The sequence below is a fragment of the Neopelma chrysocephalum genome, unplaced genomic scaffold, assembly GCF_003984885.1.
Source record: "Neopelma chrysocephalum unplaced genomic scaffold, ASM398488v2 Primary Assembly neopelma1_72, whole genome shotgun sequence".
Classification (NCBI taxonomy): domain Eukaryota; kingdom Metazoa; phylum Chordata; class Aves; order Passeriformes; family Pipridae; genus Neopelma; species Neopelma chrysocephalum.
In genome coordinates this window covers 5,137,002-5,153,819 of record NW_020897732.1, presented here as the reverse complement: position 1 = coordinate 5,153,819, position 16,818 = coordinate 5,137,002, and the positions used below count along the sequence as shown (strand labels likewise).

The 16,818-nt window shown below is 35.6% G+C and overlaps 1 long non-coding RNA gene across 1 annotated transcript; it reads left to right on the top strand.

Annotated features, from left to right (window-relative positions):
- The first annotated feature begins 4,344 nt into the window (after nucleotides 1-4,344).
- LOC113969308 lies at nucleotides 4,345-12,469 on the top strand. Its single transcript, XR_003534821.1, has 4 exons — nucleotides 4,345-4,398; nucleotides 6,057-6,115; nucleotides 8,036-8,159; nucleotides 12,309-12,469. It is a non-coding gene; the product is annotated as an uncharacterized LOC113969308 (long non-coding RNA).
- Nucleotides 12,470-16,818: the final 4,349 nt, after the last annotated feature.

Genomic DNA, 16,818 nt, shown 5'->3' with positions numbered 1-16,818 from the left:
CTAAGCTCTAAGGTAGTTTGTGTAGGAACACTCCTTCCACTCACCTGAAAATGAGCAAATGTGCAACCAAGAATACCAGTTTTATAGATCCAGAAGATAGCAGGCAAAAAAATAAACTTGTCTTTAATCTGTGGCTCTGAACTATGCCTCATTTTATATGTAACATAAAAATGCAAAGAGCAGGGTAATTAAATACTCAGAGATATCATTGCTAATAAGGAAATGTTAAGTTCAAAATAAGACAAGGAGTTACAGGCTTGGGAATGTGTATGTAGCTTTTATAATATGAAGTCTTCAAGGTACAAAGAGGGCACTAGATCTGGCAAAGAATGTAGACTGTGCTGAATGTAGTCTGAAGGGTTGTTTCATTGCCCCATACCTGTAGCAATGGATGTATGGAAAAAGTCCTACCAAAGATGGACTGGTGAATCAGAAGTTTTTAATGTTGTTTAAACTCGTGTTAAGATGGCTCTTTGCAGAGTCACTGCTTTTCCCCGATACCTTCTGTGTGACTCCTTATCTCTCAGGCAGGAATGTCCTGGGAAGATGTCCCAAGGTGCTCTCATTGGTCCTTTGTTAACCCCTTCCTTATTGGCTGTAAACTCCCTACCTGATTGCAAGACCCCTCACCTGTGCTTGGTCCCCTTTGACCCTCCCAAGAGCTATATAAGCCCCTATCCCACAATAAACTTCCTCTTTTGTCCGTCCGTCCCCTGGTGGTCTGGTGAGTGCTCCTTTGTGGGGTCTCAGGCCACGTGGTGGGGGGCAGGGTGGAAGGGCATACACCTTCCAGGTATGGACTGAAGCCAGACCTGAAGGATTCTCCCCCTCCTCTCATCTACCATAACATACCTTGCCTGAATGGAACATATGCATACCAATAGTTTCTACCAGTAAGATGCTCTAGGCCTAAAAAGAAGTTCATGCAGAAATGCTCAGAAGTGCCAAAGCTCTCTATAGGTATCTTTTCATTATTAATTCCAAAACCTTCTTAAAGCATACATAGTGGAAAAAGAATAAACTTTTGTTTTCTTTGTTTGTATGTCTTTGTGGATAGACACATAGGTAAGGAGAGTTCGCCAAAATAAAATACACAGGACTAAATTGCTTCCCTCTTTTTTTAGGTCAATAACCCTTGGGGATGACCGATAAAATATAAATTCATTGATTATTTAGATTTGCAATTTTACATAGTGCTTACCTATCTGTATTTGTATAGCTGAAAACATACACTACTGGTGTGACATCATCTGCCATGAGTAACAGGGACATTCCTTTTGCAATTTTAGGTGAAGACTGAGAAAGATCAGGAAGGATCGAAAGCCAGGAAGGATGTCCATCTGTCCTAATAGTTATAAGAATAGAATAGAAGTACTTCCATGTTTTCGTAGGGTGGGAAGATTGTGAGGTTGGAGAGGTGAAAAGATAAAAACTCCACAGCTTTTAGTTCTGGTATAACAGAGCCAAACCATGATACTGTTATGAATAAATGTATTCTAGTACCATTCCCAACTCCCAAGGAAAAAGAAGAAAAAAAAGAAAGCAAGAAAGAAAGCCAACAAAACAATGAGTATCAGAAACCTTGATAAAAGACTTTTCTCACAGAATTTGTACTCTGAATTTGCTAACACAAGAAGTGTAGGTAGCACAGAAAAGCCTTTTGCATTTTGGATACTGAACCATACTGCTTTGCCCTAAGTTTTTGAAGCATCCAATAGTTCCTGTAGCTATAAGTGTAGCTTTAATATCAAATTTATAGAGCAGAGCATTTAAAGAGTCATTCAGACATTTATATTTTTCTTTAAAAAATGCTGTTTCAGCAAAATGTAAAGCTGATTTCAAAGAAAGTTTCAGCTCTAAGTATTTCTCAGAGTCAAAGCATTTATTTAAAAAAAGAAAAATGAGGTTTAGCCTTTCACGTCAGAATAGCCAATATTTTTTCATAAGGTAATCAATCTCTCAGATAGGGATTTTTTTTTTAAATTCCAGCTCTGATTGGCAAAGGGCAAAACCTGATACTGAGCCCAGAGAAAGTCCCCTTACTGTTTTGACATTGGTCTTCTTCAGTGAATTCTGCTTTTTCTTTTTATGAATACACAGAGTCCCAGATGAATCATATTAGGGACAAAAAGTTTGCAATTTGCTTTTACAGGAAAAATTATAAAGTGTAATTCTACAGTGTTCACAAATGTCCCTTTTCCCCCTTTCCCATCTCACCCTGATTTACGTTTCTAAGCAGTGAGAAGGGGCAGCATAGCTCTTACTCCTGGGATGAAACTAGTGTAGCCGTCACTGATGGGGTCACAGTGGGTTGCACAGGTTTCTACTGCTTACCTCTGGATCATTTCCTCTATGTTCAGCTTCCTTTGGATCCAACAAATAAGGAAGTGTTCCCATACTGAGGACTCTGGAACTCTTTCCCATGATTCACCTCAAGTGCTATCGTGTCATAACAGGAATTCCCCTCTAAAGGCAACTGATCTCTCTCCATTGACCATTAAGAGAGTTTATACACCCCTCTTAAACTATGTTTTCACTTTATAGATAGAGATGAATCACATCTTCTTTTTTTGTTTGTTTTGGTTTTCAAAACAAAAGGTGGGAAGAATAACACATTCCTACATCCACAGACTCTTGGAAAGATAAATACATTACAAGGATGGAAGAAGCTGTGTGATAATTACTGCCATCAAATAATAGAGAGCTTATGATTTTAGAAAGATTTATATAACAATTTGACAAATGCTGACCCTGGTACAACACGACAGCTTCAGGTCTGGCAAGACCTAGGTAATCCTAAAACCACCAGTTACAAAAGAAATTAGCAACTGAAATATTTCTCCTTACTTCAGTTTAATGATTAAAAATTATGTACCTACACCCGGCTCATGTGTTTTCTTCTTTAAGGAAAGCATAACTGGATTGTGTTCTTCACCTTTGTCATACTTCAAGTCTCAAAAAATGAAGTCAAGGGGAAAAGGGGAATTTCTTTTGTTGATGAGTGAGAAGTTAAAACATTCACCAGTTGCAAAACTGGTGGGAGTCACCAAGACCAGCGGAAATGTTTGATGCAGCACAAATGGAATTTTAAATGTTGGAGTGTTTCAGATCACTTGTTTAAGCTTGGTATGTGACAACAGAAATCTAGGAGAAGTCTATTCATTTTCAGGACTGACCTACAATATTATGCAACATTTTTCGTTTCTCACTTTTAGATGTCCTAAAAGAGAATGACTAAACACACTCTTTTCTGGGCCAGAATTCTTTAGTCTGTATCCATTTAAATGATAAACCCTTTTCATTCTGCTGAATTTTCTGTTTCAGATTCATTGCCTGCACTAAATTGTCCCCAATGTCCTGGTTTATTCAAGACCCATTCACTCACAAGATAGCCCCAAGACACTAAAACTGGTCAGCACATTGCTTGGAAAATAAATCCTTCGCTACTTTCTCAAACACATTTGTCTCCTTAGCCCTGGAACAGTTCTTATCCAAATCAATACTGGTATCAGGATAATTAAAATCTGCCATGTTTAAAGTTTTGGCATTCTTGCAGACCTCTCTTATCTATGAAACCACTTCCTGACAGACTTTGCTTACTGCCCTTGAAATCCAGGGCTACATTTTTAAATCATCTCAACACCATAGTGTGCTCTTTTATTCAAAACCTGCCTACCTTAGCTGAAATATTTTGACAATTGCTTAAAATTTTTCTCTCTTACTGATGCTGACTATTGTTTTCTCTTTTGTTGTCCATACTTGTCCAGTCATGTTAAATTTTTAATCATTTTCCCAATTCAACCATGATTGTATTACTCTATTTTTAAAGTTTCAGAGAAATAAATTTCTAGCTCAGAAGTGAGGATGTGCCATCTTGTTATATTTACATAGACAACAGTTTAACTCTCTAATTGAAATCCTCATTTGCACAGAACAGACAAAACAGAATCCTACATGGACAAGGCACTGAATGTTTGGGTTCTGCTCAAAAAGTATATTGATATTTATGAACTTTAAACATGCTAACAGTTTTATTGACTTGGCATTAATAATATGCCATAAGGTAGATGCCTAATTAAGTATCTTGCTGACTTGGCATCTCAGTTCTTGTGCAAAAGGGATTTAGCTTTAACTAGTACAATGTCTACTGTCAACAACTGACACATCAAGAACTCCAGGTTTAAGAAGCAAAACAGTTCACATGTTGGGGTCTAGACAGTTTTCCTATAAAATCGTCTTTTTTCGCTTTGCTAATCTAAAAAGTGGCCCAGGTAATTTTCCATATTAGCAGGAAAAAAAGAAAAATCAATACATGATTATAAAATTGTATTTCTTATCTTCTAGTGCTCATGCTATCAGTAAAAATCTAGTTATCACAAACCATCCAACCTTCACAAGGTTAGTGTGAATTTGCAGTACAGTTGTTGTATCTCTGCTATTTTTTTATTATAGAACTGCTGCGTGTACCTTTTAATTTGGTTGTCAGGGGAGACAGGAAGCAATAATTAAGGCTAAAAGATGGGGTATGGAAGCTTTATTAAAGGATATATTGAAGATGGGAATTTGATCTGAGAATTAGATTATGATTAGAGTTGTTAATGCAGCTGTGCCACTCTTGAGTGACAGAGCAGCAGATGAACTGAACAGGCAATTATAACTACAGGAGTCTCCCTAATCTTTACAATCCCAACCTCACAGTCACATCCATTTAAATTAATTTTCATGAAGGCTGCAAATTTACAGCTTCACCAGATTGGAAATTTGTTTGTTTATTATCCACAGGAAATATTTTTAGGGAAGTAAATAGCACTGAGAGCCATCTTGTCTTTCTGCTTGTCTTTTTAACTTGCAGAATTAATAATATGAGATTAATCTGAAGGCTGCTGCCTTTATGAAAACTGATTGATTCTCAGCAGCCCAGTGTTATTATGATTATCTGTGGGAAGGTCAGAGGGAAGGCATGTAAAAGTCATAGCTGATTCATGAGTTCCCTATATTAAGCAGAAGATAAAAAAGGAGGCTTGTGTTGATCAGCGTTATAAGTGAGGAATCAGTCTTCCTTGCATTACTGAAACTGAAATTCTAGGAAAAGGATTTTAAACAACTTTGGACATAGTTATTTAAAGATGTCTGTTGAGGAGAGATAGCAATAGTTCATTACTATGCATGCTGAAAACCTTTTTAAGGAGTTCTTTGCTGCACAAAGATTAATTTACCACTACGTTTTCCCTCCTTTACTAGTAATATAAATAATGGTTGTGGCTTAAATTGGCATTATATTTTGATAGACTAGTTTTTAACATACAAAAGAATATGCTACAGAACTGCTCAGAAACTTGGAAATGGAAACCATGAAACATCATTCTTCAGTTCCAGAGTTTTATTTTGGAATGTCTGTAATGAATGGAATAAGGTATGAATATTTAGAAACTAGGCATTGTTTTTGCAAAATGTTAAGCAGAGAGCTGTGGCAAGGAAAAAGAAAACGGTCACTACTAAAAATCAGTGACAGAAAAAAAAAAACTTCTCTACTGGTTGCCATTCAAGAAACCTGGAAGATAATTATAGAATATAATCATCTGCAGTTGCCAGATCAACAAAACAGCTGGCTTTTAGAATGCAAGAACTCCCACCCAAGAACAGGCAATATGTATGCCTAATCTTCCCAAATACTGTAGTTTTTGCAGCAGCCTCATCTTAACTCCCCAACAGACTAAGACTCAATCACATGTTATCTTCATTGCTGACGATTTCTTTCAGAGGGAAATTTGGGTTAGTACTCTGACAGGAGGCTGATGTCTCTGATCTGGTCATCCAGGTGACTAGGTCAGCTAAAACACTAGAATTTAGCTGTAACCAAGGTTGGTTAATAAAATTCAAAGCCTAGAGACTGCCCAGTGAACCTACTTCTCACAGAATATATTTACAAGCTCAAAGTATATTCACAATTAGTTGAGGTGGGAATCTCAAGTTTGGTCTAATGTGGTTCTAGTTATTTTACTAGAAAGTGATGTACTAGAGAGTACATCTTAGATTTCATATTTTCTGTATAACAGAGGAACATCTATTTTCCTGTGAACTTGAAAATGTCAGTCAGGTGCCATTTTATATTCAGGTAGGTTATTTACATTCTTCTGAAGAAAATTACTGAAACCAACTATAGGAAAAATGTTGATACTACATCTTAATATCTTTGTTCAATGTCAATATTTTAAGTTATTCGTATACTCTCAATTGATCTGAGGCGGGAGACTGGGGGTCAGTGAAACAGAATACTTCATAAAAGGAGCTGACATGAGAATGGCTCCTGCAAAGAAGCCATGGTGAAATACATATTAAAAAAATATGAAAAATGGTGCTGGAATTAGATGAGCAAAATATATTAACAGTTGGAAGTATTGGAATTCCTTTTTTTATGACATATATTCTTTTTTTTTTCCAGAAGATTAATATATTTGAGACTTGTACTTTTTCAAGATTTGAATTTCTCTAAGAAATGTTGAATAATTGCTGTCATATTTGGCTTATTTACTCAGCAATATAGCCTGCCTTCCTTGATTCTAGCTTTTCTGGGTCAAGGTTTCAAGGACAACATGTAGCATATTTTTTCAGATGCTCTACTTTAGTATGTGGCTCCAAAGTTCATCTTATTTTAACTCAGAATCCATGTGGGATAACAGAACTATGTCAAAATTCATAGGAAAAAAATGTTTTTAAGAGTTTTTAAAAAAAATTTAAATCTTTGCCATCTCCTAAATACACAAATTGATTTTCTCTTGCAGAAACAAAAAGATATTCGTTGATCTGAAATCAATGAATATCAGAGAATTACTGTAACCCGAGTTGAGAGAATGTTTGTCCATTTTTTTTAAGGAAAAGTCATTCAAAATCAATTTTTTGATATTTATTTTAAGCAATTGACTATTCATTCACATTGCTGTTGTTGACTTATAATTTGAAAACATTCATCATATGCTTAGTCAAGTCACATATGCAAAAGAAAATTGGTATGCACAAATGTCTGGCAAAAATCTGACAAAACTATGCTCCTTTTATTTTATTTTCTCATCACTCTTCCTGTCTTTGATTAACACTGTGCAATTATGACTCCTCAGTGTTTCCTCATATCCGAATATTAGTTGATTAATCTTGATGATAATGGATTGAGAACTGGTTTTAAAAACTAAGTATATGAAGTATTTTATTCAAGAGGTTATTACTAATCTTTTTAAACATCCTTGACTTATTTGGTAATTATACTATTTATAGAAGGTGAGTACTTATCAGCTGTTGCTACTAAGAACTGTGGAGTAGATGAGTGAGATATTTTTCTTTCTCCAGAATGTATTGAATATTTTAAGTTTAAGGGTGATAGGTTTTGTGCTGAAACGCATCTTCCTTGTGTAGGGATAAGAAGCAATACTATTTAGTTGGACAGAGTTCATGCTGCATCAGAGCTCTGTGCCAAACAGGAGACAGATGCACCACCACTTCCCCGATGCAGAGGAATTTTCCAGAAGGAATTGTCATTACTGCTGTTGCATGTATTTTTTTTGGTATCTCTGTGAATCTGTCACTACCAAAGGGTAAAAGATTTCTGCTGCTGATTTAGATCATTATAAGACTGGATCTGTGTGAACAGGAAGAATATGAAACTGAGTTATCCTTTGAGCATTTTTACCTGAATTATGGCTCCTTTGTAAGAAGGGAGAAAAGTACCTTTGAGTGCATGAGAAATCTGATCCATACAACATAAACCACCTTTGTAAGTTGAGATCATTCGGTCTCTTTTCCTTGTCTTTTTAAAAATTAGAGTTTCTCAGATAGGAGAGTTTGGAAGGCCTGATTCAAAGCTCATGATTATCAGCAGGAAATCCACACTATTACATTGGTAGTGCAATTCTTGACACATTAAAACGCACATCTCTCAACAACTTCATCAATTATCATTATTTTAAAGTTTGTATATTCCTAATGCATAGAAATAATACTGGAATAAATAAATCGTTATCTTATTTATGGCTTAAAACCATAGGCATCTGAGGAGTTTTATTTTGTGGCATTGTGACCTGGTCTTTTCCCTTTCTATGACAAAAATCCATTGCCTATCTGCTTGAAATATACTGAAGATTTCTCAACATCAGCCATACGATGCAAAGGTAAGGTCAAAACACTCTTGGATGTACAAATCCATGTTGATTTAATTATAATAATAGTTTGGCCTAATACCGACATCATAAAAAAAAAAAATGTGGGTCATTATCCAGCTTTTGGGCTTGTAATCAGTAAAGTACATAGAGACACTCCCATTCCCCAAAACCCCAGAAGCTCATTGATTTAGATCTTTGATATAGATCACAATAAGACTGACAAGTTATCTGAATAAAGAAAGGCAAAACCATGAATGTTGTTGTCTAAAAATTGTTCTTTTTGATGGTACATGTAGGTTACTGCTCAATTTAGGTACCTTTACAAGTCAATGTGCCTTTCCACTCAGTTCATGGAAAGTACATGTTTCTTCAATGTAACCAAAATATTTAAATTCATTTTTAAAGGTACTAGACATTTAGGTGCTTTTGAAAGTTCAACTAGGTAAATATCTTTTTTATCATTCCCCAAAGCCTTTTGAAAGCAGGGAATAGATTTATTGATTAATACAGATGAAATAGCCAGGGTAAAATCCGACTTATCACATCAGGTGTTCTTTAATTTATTTTAGTTCCTTGATCCTTCAGAAAGCTGCTTCTCTCTGCATATATCCAATCACCCAATGATCAGCTCCAGATCTTCAAAGCTCACAGTTTAGTCTATGCATCTAATTTGAGAGAAAGAAACTGCATCATAAACTAGTATCAGTTTAAATGTGTAAAAGCTCCGGGAAAACTTCTAAAATAAAGTTCATTAAGTCCATAAAATACTGTCAAACAAGAAACTTCCTTCTGATGGCATGATTAATTTATTGGTTATGATAGATCTTCAGGGAAAAGAAAAATATCTTTTGATATTTTGACAACCTCAACAGCAATGAGAGAACCTGATGTGAACCAGCGACTTGCAGCTAATACTGAAACAACAATACAGACAGAAATGAAGTAGCAATAATAACTTTGATAATCCTCTGACACATTTAGGAGGAAGAAAAAGTAACATATTATACATTAAAGAGACTGTAAGCCAGTGATATTTATGATGTTCAGTATTTGAAGGCAACCAAAACCAGGTGGCACATCAGATGTGTAGCTCCCTGCGTGTTTCTGTATTTACAGTAAAATATACATTGTGGGAACACAGTTATGCCACATATTTTTTTGTTGAACTAAGAAAGTGGCTTTTTTTATTTGTTTGGGGGTTTTTTTGTTTGTTTGGCTGTTCTTTTTTTTAGTTTTCTATGGTACTTGAATTGTCTTACCTTATGGCAAAAGATGCAGTACATCATTTAGTTATTCTCACTTCTTTATAAGTGTAGAGGGATAATTTAGAGTTACAATAATAACCTCCCATGCAGCATCTCCTGAGTATTATATGCATTTCTAGAAAGCAAATAGTTTTTATCTTTATTTTCATCAATGAGAAGATTTTGTTTGAGAGATGTAAATCAGGGCACATATGTTTTAAAAATCACAGAATAATAATAATAGAGTATAATAATTTTTAATAATTAAGTGAATCATCTATTCAGTAGCAAGGAGTAAATCATGCAGCTCAGTAATTTCAGGGTTAAAGTATTCATTTCACACATATTATGAAATATCTGCAATAAATTCAAGTAATTATGCCATTAAGCAGTTCCTCATCTATTGAATTAATTAAACGTTGTGTTCATTTCATAACCTCTTTAGACACCCTCAGTTACTGCAGATTTAATCCTTTTTGAACCTTTCTATATTTAGTTTTCTAAGATTGACTAAGACCAATCACTCAGTGCTGTAAGAATGAGATTGTTCTCTTACTTCTTTATGCTATTCTTTTCCCCCACATGGCACCTCTTTTTTTTATACTCTGGGTTGTGAAATTAGAGCACCTGTGTCAAAATCTCCTAAATGTCTATAAATGAGAAATGCTATTCCATATGTATAGGAGGTTTGGTCACTCTGCAATGTATTGCAATTAATTTGTTTCTTTTTTTCATTTTCATTTAAGGGCTTTGTCATCTTCTTGCTTAACATGTTCTGAGATTAATCTCAGTAATACAGTTAATTGGAATTAAAAAAAAAAAGAGCTGTGCCATCTCTCCTGAAAACTACAAATGGTATATTCTCCCAATATTTTGCTGTCTGTCAGTACAGCTTGCTAAGACTGTTCAGTATCTAAAGGAAAAATGTATATGTATTTATACTGGATGGAATCAACTAATTTCAATGCATGACTTTCAGCATCAGATTTCCACTTATCATCATCAGGAAGAATAGTAAATATATCATTGTATTTAGTATTAAAAAGAAAAAGAAATAGAGGGATTATTATACATTATCTGAAGGCAAACAAAGAAATCAGCAACTAACATCTTTCATTCTGCTGCCTTGACTTGTTATGGCATTAGTCATTCCCATTATTTGTTGCTCTACCTGAGAAGAGTTGGTGCTACTTACCTTGGCATAAAGGGGATTAGGACAGGAAAACTGCAATATCTATGTCTTTTTCCAAACAAGGTAGGAGTTTTCGCTGTACCTTTTGCAACAGGGATGTAACTGCTTCTTGTCTCCAATTCATGCACTTATTCTATTGGAAGCAAGGCAAGGCCTTCAGCACAACTTCTTACCTTGCCTAATTAATTTCAATTGGGAGGAAAGATCATAGCTATAAAAAAGAAAAAGTTACAGTACTGGAAATAAATAAGAGACAAACTGAATCTGATACTGCTTCTTAATGCAAATAATAGATATACTACATTGTTCCTAACAAAGAAATTAAAACTTAGTTGAACAAAATCCTTTCTGTGTCCTCAAATCTCTCTTCATTCAGTAATGTGCTAAAACAATGCACATACTTTAACTATTGCTGAATAAGATCAGAAAACTAATAGCCTTGGAAGCTCTGATTTGCAACAATGCTGCATTTTTGAATTACCTAGAAGCAAGGAAGATACCTTAAAATTTATTAAAATGGGAAGGACTTTTTATTTGCCTTGCTGTAATTCAGAAATGGCTGAATGAGTGCTGGAAGAAAATTCAAAAGCTTTTGAAAAGCCATGGATAATTTAAAATAAATCCATTAAAGACTTCAAACAATTTTAACTGTTGCTGGCAATGGCTTTAATATTCTTCTAATTCCAAAGAAAATAAAACTCACCCAAAAGTGCACTATTTAGATAACCAACTGGTTTACAAAAATCTAAGTGCTTTGCATCAAGCTGTAACTAAATTGACTTGAAATGCTTATTAAGTCCATTTTTATTTCTGTTTCTGGAGACCAAATATTTTCTCAATAATTTAATTATTTTGCCTAATTTTTTATCAGGAAAGACTTAAGAGATAAGAGATAAAAATTTCAATTAAACATAAAATTGAGAAATAAACTCTACAGTAATTTCTTTGGCAAAATGTCTGATCTTCATAGATCATCTTGGGTTTCCTTTTCTAAATACCCTCCTCCCCCAGCCTCCTTCCCCAGCATGAAGGAAACTTCTTTATGTTGGGGAAAACTCTTTCCTGCAAAATTTAAATCCAGCGTTTATCATGTTCCACCTAGATTGCTTGGAAACTTTATTTACATGATGATAAGTTCCTGCAGGGTTTAGATACATTCATAGCATACTCTCTATTAGTGTATTGATTCCAATTCTGGTCATTTTTACTGCTAAATATGTTGTAATTCTTGAAAAGAGCAAAGCAGCCAATAAACACTGACCAGCAAGAAGGAAATTGTGATATTTCTGAACTCTGCATGTAGACAGACTCAAACCCAGTGCCTCTCTTATCTGGCTAGGATTTGTTGTATTTATTGTGGCTTCTTTCCAAACATTATATCAAAAGTGGGACTTGTGATAGCCCTGAAAAAACAGGGTCACAACATACTGATTAAACTGTGATGTTCTCACGTTGAGAAAGGTTTGTACCTGCTTCTGGAAGCATCCATCAAGTTGTATATTAAAGAAGAGCAAGACATAATATAGGACTGGATTGTGCCCAGAAATGTGTTGCTTTGCACAATAGCATGAAATCACTGCACAATAACACGAAGTCACTAACCTTCATTTTGCATGTAGCATGTTTATAAGAGAAAAATCTGTGATGAGTTTTATTGTGGATAACTGTGTGTAAGTAACTTGGCTAAAGCCGGTTTTTGACAGACCACTGTTTTTTGCTAAGGATTTCTGTATCTGGATGACAGATCAGAGTCTTCAAAACACCAAATTGCAGCCGCACTCTAATCAGCAATATCCTCAAGGAGACGAGTATCCAGGCAACCCTGCGGAGAAGCAGCAGCAAAGGAAATTGCTTGGCGCAGTAGTGAGCTAGAGGAGACCTTTGGAAAGTTGGAATTAACGTAGATTAAAAATCCAACTGTGGCTTTCGAGGTCTGGCTGGCTACAGTGGGGCTGTGTGCAGGAGTAAAGGGACTGCTTTCTGCACGAGGTGCATGGACCTCTGCTGAGAGGAGCAAAGTCCTCCCTGTCTGCTCATGCCTGTCTTTCAGAACACATAAGGTGCGGTTCCCCTTGGTGTTACTCAGCTCTTCCAAACCTAGACTTTGCTCTCTTCTCTTTATCCAGGGTCAACACTAGAGCTGAGGCTGTGACATATCACCAAGGTCTGTATTTTCAAGCAAAATTAAGTAATTCCCTCATAGCTTAATGGGAATTACAAAATTCACAGTTATGTATGCCTTTAGTAATGTCTTTTCATGATACCACAGTGGAAAGTATTTCACACATATACCCACCAAGCATTTAGAAATGTCTAATACCACAGTTATCATAACTTTTTCTGTTGTTTACTCCATGGAAAAGAAAAACTGCCCTTGCTTGTGGCTACTGTTAGGTTTCCAACAGTGACGAGAGAGGAACTATTTCATATTTACTTGAACATTATTTACAGAAAGACTTAGTCCACAACGCCTGAGTAATTGTCCAGAATCTGTACTGATGGATTAAGCCCTGAAAGTTGCATATAACTCCACTATATCACAGGAAACTATCCCTCAGTTAAATGGCATTCTTTAAAGCTTTGTTGGGAAGTAGGATACTGTCAACATATTTGCTGCTGTTCTAAGTCCTTTGGCAGTAGCTCTGTAAGATAAAATCCTTTCCTCTTACAGCCAACATTCTGTTCTAGTGAATTGTCTTATGAAATTGTCAGTAGTGCAAGATACAAGTACTGATATAATAAATGGAATTAAGCTTATTTTAAAAATCACTAATGATTTAGTGCATTTGTTCTGTGATTCACAAGAAAAATATTGATTTGGCATAATACAAGCTGTAGGTCTATAAAATCTTGTAAGGGGTAACAGTAGAAAAATGCAATGCAGCAAGCTCATTTCCTTTTCTCAGTGACATTTGCAACTTTTTGAGCAACAAGATGCTGAGATTGCCTTTCCAGATGACAAGAAATTGTTTCAGTGGCAGACACTTCCAGATGATCAGTTTATCTCTGACCTCGGGTGGGGACCATCCATGTCAATTTGTACCTAAGCTTGGAATAATTGTAGTGTCTGTGTTAATCACCCCAGGAGGTCTCAACCAGCTCTTTTGTTGGCTCTTGAAATACATAAAGAGGAACAGAAGCAGCTGAAGAGCAGTCAAGTATAGCAAGAATGTGCTTGGAAAGCAGGATTGAATCTGCAGTGTGAGAGCATTGCTTAGACAAATTTAGGACTGCAAAATAGTAAGGAATCATGGTAGAGAGCCTCCTGTGCTGAAAAGAGTGAAGTTGATGGATGTAGTTAGTAATGCCTTTAGTGAGGAGAGTCAAGGAAGCTCATGGGTGGATGAACATCGTGGAAGAGGTAGGAAGCGCAGTGGAGAAAAGGCTGTGAAGGAGGGGGCAAAGCACCCTCTCTGTCAGTCATGCTCTGAGGGACACACATGGAAGGATTGGCATTTGAAAGCTGCATGTTGTCCTCCTGGCCTTTTCTGGATTTTCCGTGCTTCAGCTTTTAGTTTATCAAATTCAGATGAGCCAGTGGGTTCATGTGGTTCAATCACACATCCAAGTCAGCCAGATATATTGAGCTACTTCCAGCTGAAATAGGCAGCACACCCACAAGGCTGCTTCATCTATAAATAGTCCATAAACAATATGTTTACAGCAATAGCAACAACAGAGCTTCCATCTCTATGCCAAGTGGGAAGAGTTGTTGTTGAGATTTTGGAGAATAATTCTACCCTCTATGGGAAGAAGTGAGCTCTTTGTTATTAGCTTTCATCATCAAAATTGTCTTAACATGAAAGAGTTCTCATTTCACTGTTGTATTATTTTAAAGCCTAAAGGGATCCTAATGACAATCTATGGTCTAAGATATTAAGCATATGGAAACTCCATTCCTTAGGGATGCGCTGGTGGCAAATTTTACTGTCATGTAAAAAACATCTGAGCTTTTGCTTTTCTATCTAATGGAAAGACAACTTGTAGACTGATACAGCTGTGTCTTTGATTCTTTCAGAGAGAGCACATCTACTGCATAACTCTTGTTTCTTACAACTGGAATATTTCTTTGTGATGTACCCTTTATTACAATAAAATGCACAAGAACTCCAATAGCTGGATGTGAGATACAATAGCAGCTACTATTCTGAGTCTCAACAAAAGAAGAAATTAACAAAACTTTTTAATTCAGGGAGTCTTTCCTTAAGGTGATAAAAAGATGGTAGCAGATGAAAGAAACAAATTATGAGACTGCAGTCTACAATCTAATCATATAAATATCTTGATATATCTAGCAGTACAGTTCTCATCTGCATCTTCATAAAAAAAATTCAGCAACACCAACATTAATGAGAAGATAGTCTTTCTTAAAAGAATTGGGGTGATATTCTTCTATGCAATAAAGAAATAAAGGGTCATGAGGTTTCTTTACATATTTGCAAAAATTACAAAGTACATATGATCAGACAGTCTTGCAAATTTTTTTGCAAATTTGTCAGCATTAGAAAGATTTCTAGAAATCATTAGTCTTCCTTATCTTTCAGAATGTACAAAAAACCAAATGTCTTGTGTGCCTTTTAAAAAGTACTCCTTTATTTTCTATAAAAAGAAATAATTGTGTATAATGGCTGAAGAACGTGTATGTCTAATTCTGCTGTTGGTCTCTTTCTGATTTCATCTCATGCTTCACTATGCCTGGAGTTCATTCTGCAAGGTATCCATTTCCACTTTTCCAACAGTTCTATCAAACAATTTTTGGAAAAATTGAGACCTTAGCTCCTAATTTCTATGTACTATTTAGCAAGTTCTGTCCCCATGTGCTCCCCTTCCCCCATATATTCACCTGGGAAAAAAAAACTATTTTCACTTTTTGCACTGAAGACCATTTCTTTCTTAGAACAGTGATGTCACTCAGCCCAGGCCTGGTTGGTGACAGATCTATGGCAAATCAGATCAGTCAGCCATGAGGGTCTTCAGGAATGAAAGGTGCCTTCTTATGTGAGGGGTGTCAGTGCTAAATCATTAAACCTGTGCATCAGTATTAAAGAATAAAAAAGATGATTCTGTCCTTCTTACCTTATAGCACTTCATCAGCTTTTAATGGCAGAAATATGCAATGTCATTTATTAGCTCTAGTAACCCAGGGACTCTCATTTTAGTCAGCAAGCTGTGAATCACCCACTGGGCATCTGACATGTACTGCAGGACTTCAGGAATTTAAGACAAATTAGACTCAGTTATTAGAGTCTCATCTTAGAATCTATGTTTGTTTATAGGCTACTTAGCAGCTATGAGTAGAGGTTTACCAACTGAAAGTTTTTTTCCATGTACATAAAACACAAATTTGCTAAAACAGACTGGTTAATGAAGTCAAGTCCTGGAATTATTCTAACTACTGTAAGACAAAGCCTGTTTAATTGTGGTAATGAGATACTTGATGGGAGTCAGGGCATTTCTTGAGGCACGAACGCTTTAATACCATGAGTATGTCAGCTGGAATCCCATGCTGCTGAAGCATAAAGAGTATCTCAAGACATTTTCTTTTTTCTTTTGCTTTGCATTGCAGAGAATTTCTTCTTTGTGACAATGTTTAGGACTGCAAAAGGCCTAGGCTATGCTAGAAATTTCATTGATGAGCTGGAACATACTAACAAATACATATTTTTTCCGTTTCACCATTTCATACTTAGGAACTTCAAAGAAGCAAAGGTTTTGAAAGTTTTACATATTTTTTAATTATATTTTATTATTATTATGATAATGCTTTAAATTAACAAATAAAAATTAACCTGAATGTTATGTTTAACTTTATCAAACTTCTGTTGTTTGTGTGGGTTTTGGAGATCAATGGATTCAGAGAGGCATCTTCCCAGGTTCTGTGAATTTCCTAAGCAGTTGATGACTCCATGGTGCCTCTCAGGGCAAGGCAGCGTTTCAAACGTGCAGAATAGGTGCTGTTAGACACAGCAATAACAGTTTTGTGACAACTGGAATTCCTAATAATTCACAATATAAAGCTTTGTGTTAAATTCATTCTCTACCACTTCCAAATGGCAAATTGCCTAACTACAGTGTTTCTTGTATACAAGTATGTAAAACAAGATAAACATTGCAAATTTTAGTTATATTAAGAACACAAAAACTTGTTAAGGAGTAAGTTTTTCCAGATATAATTACTATTATTTACATTAAGATTGTACCTATGAACCATCATAAAAGGTGGCTTTCTCCT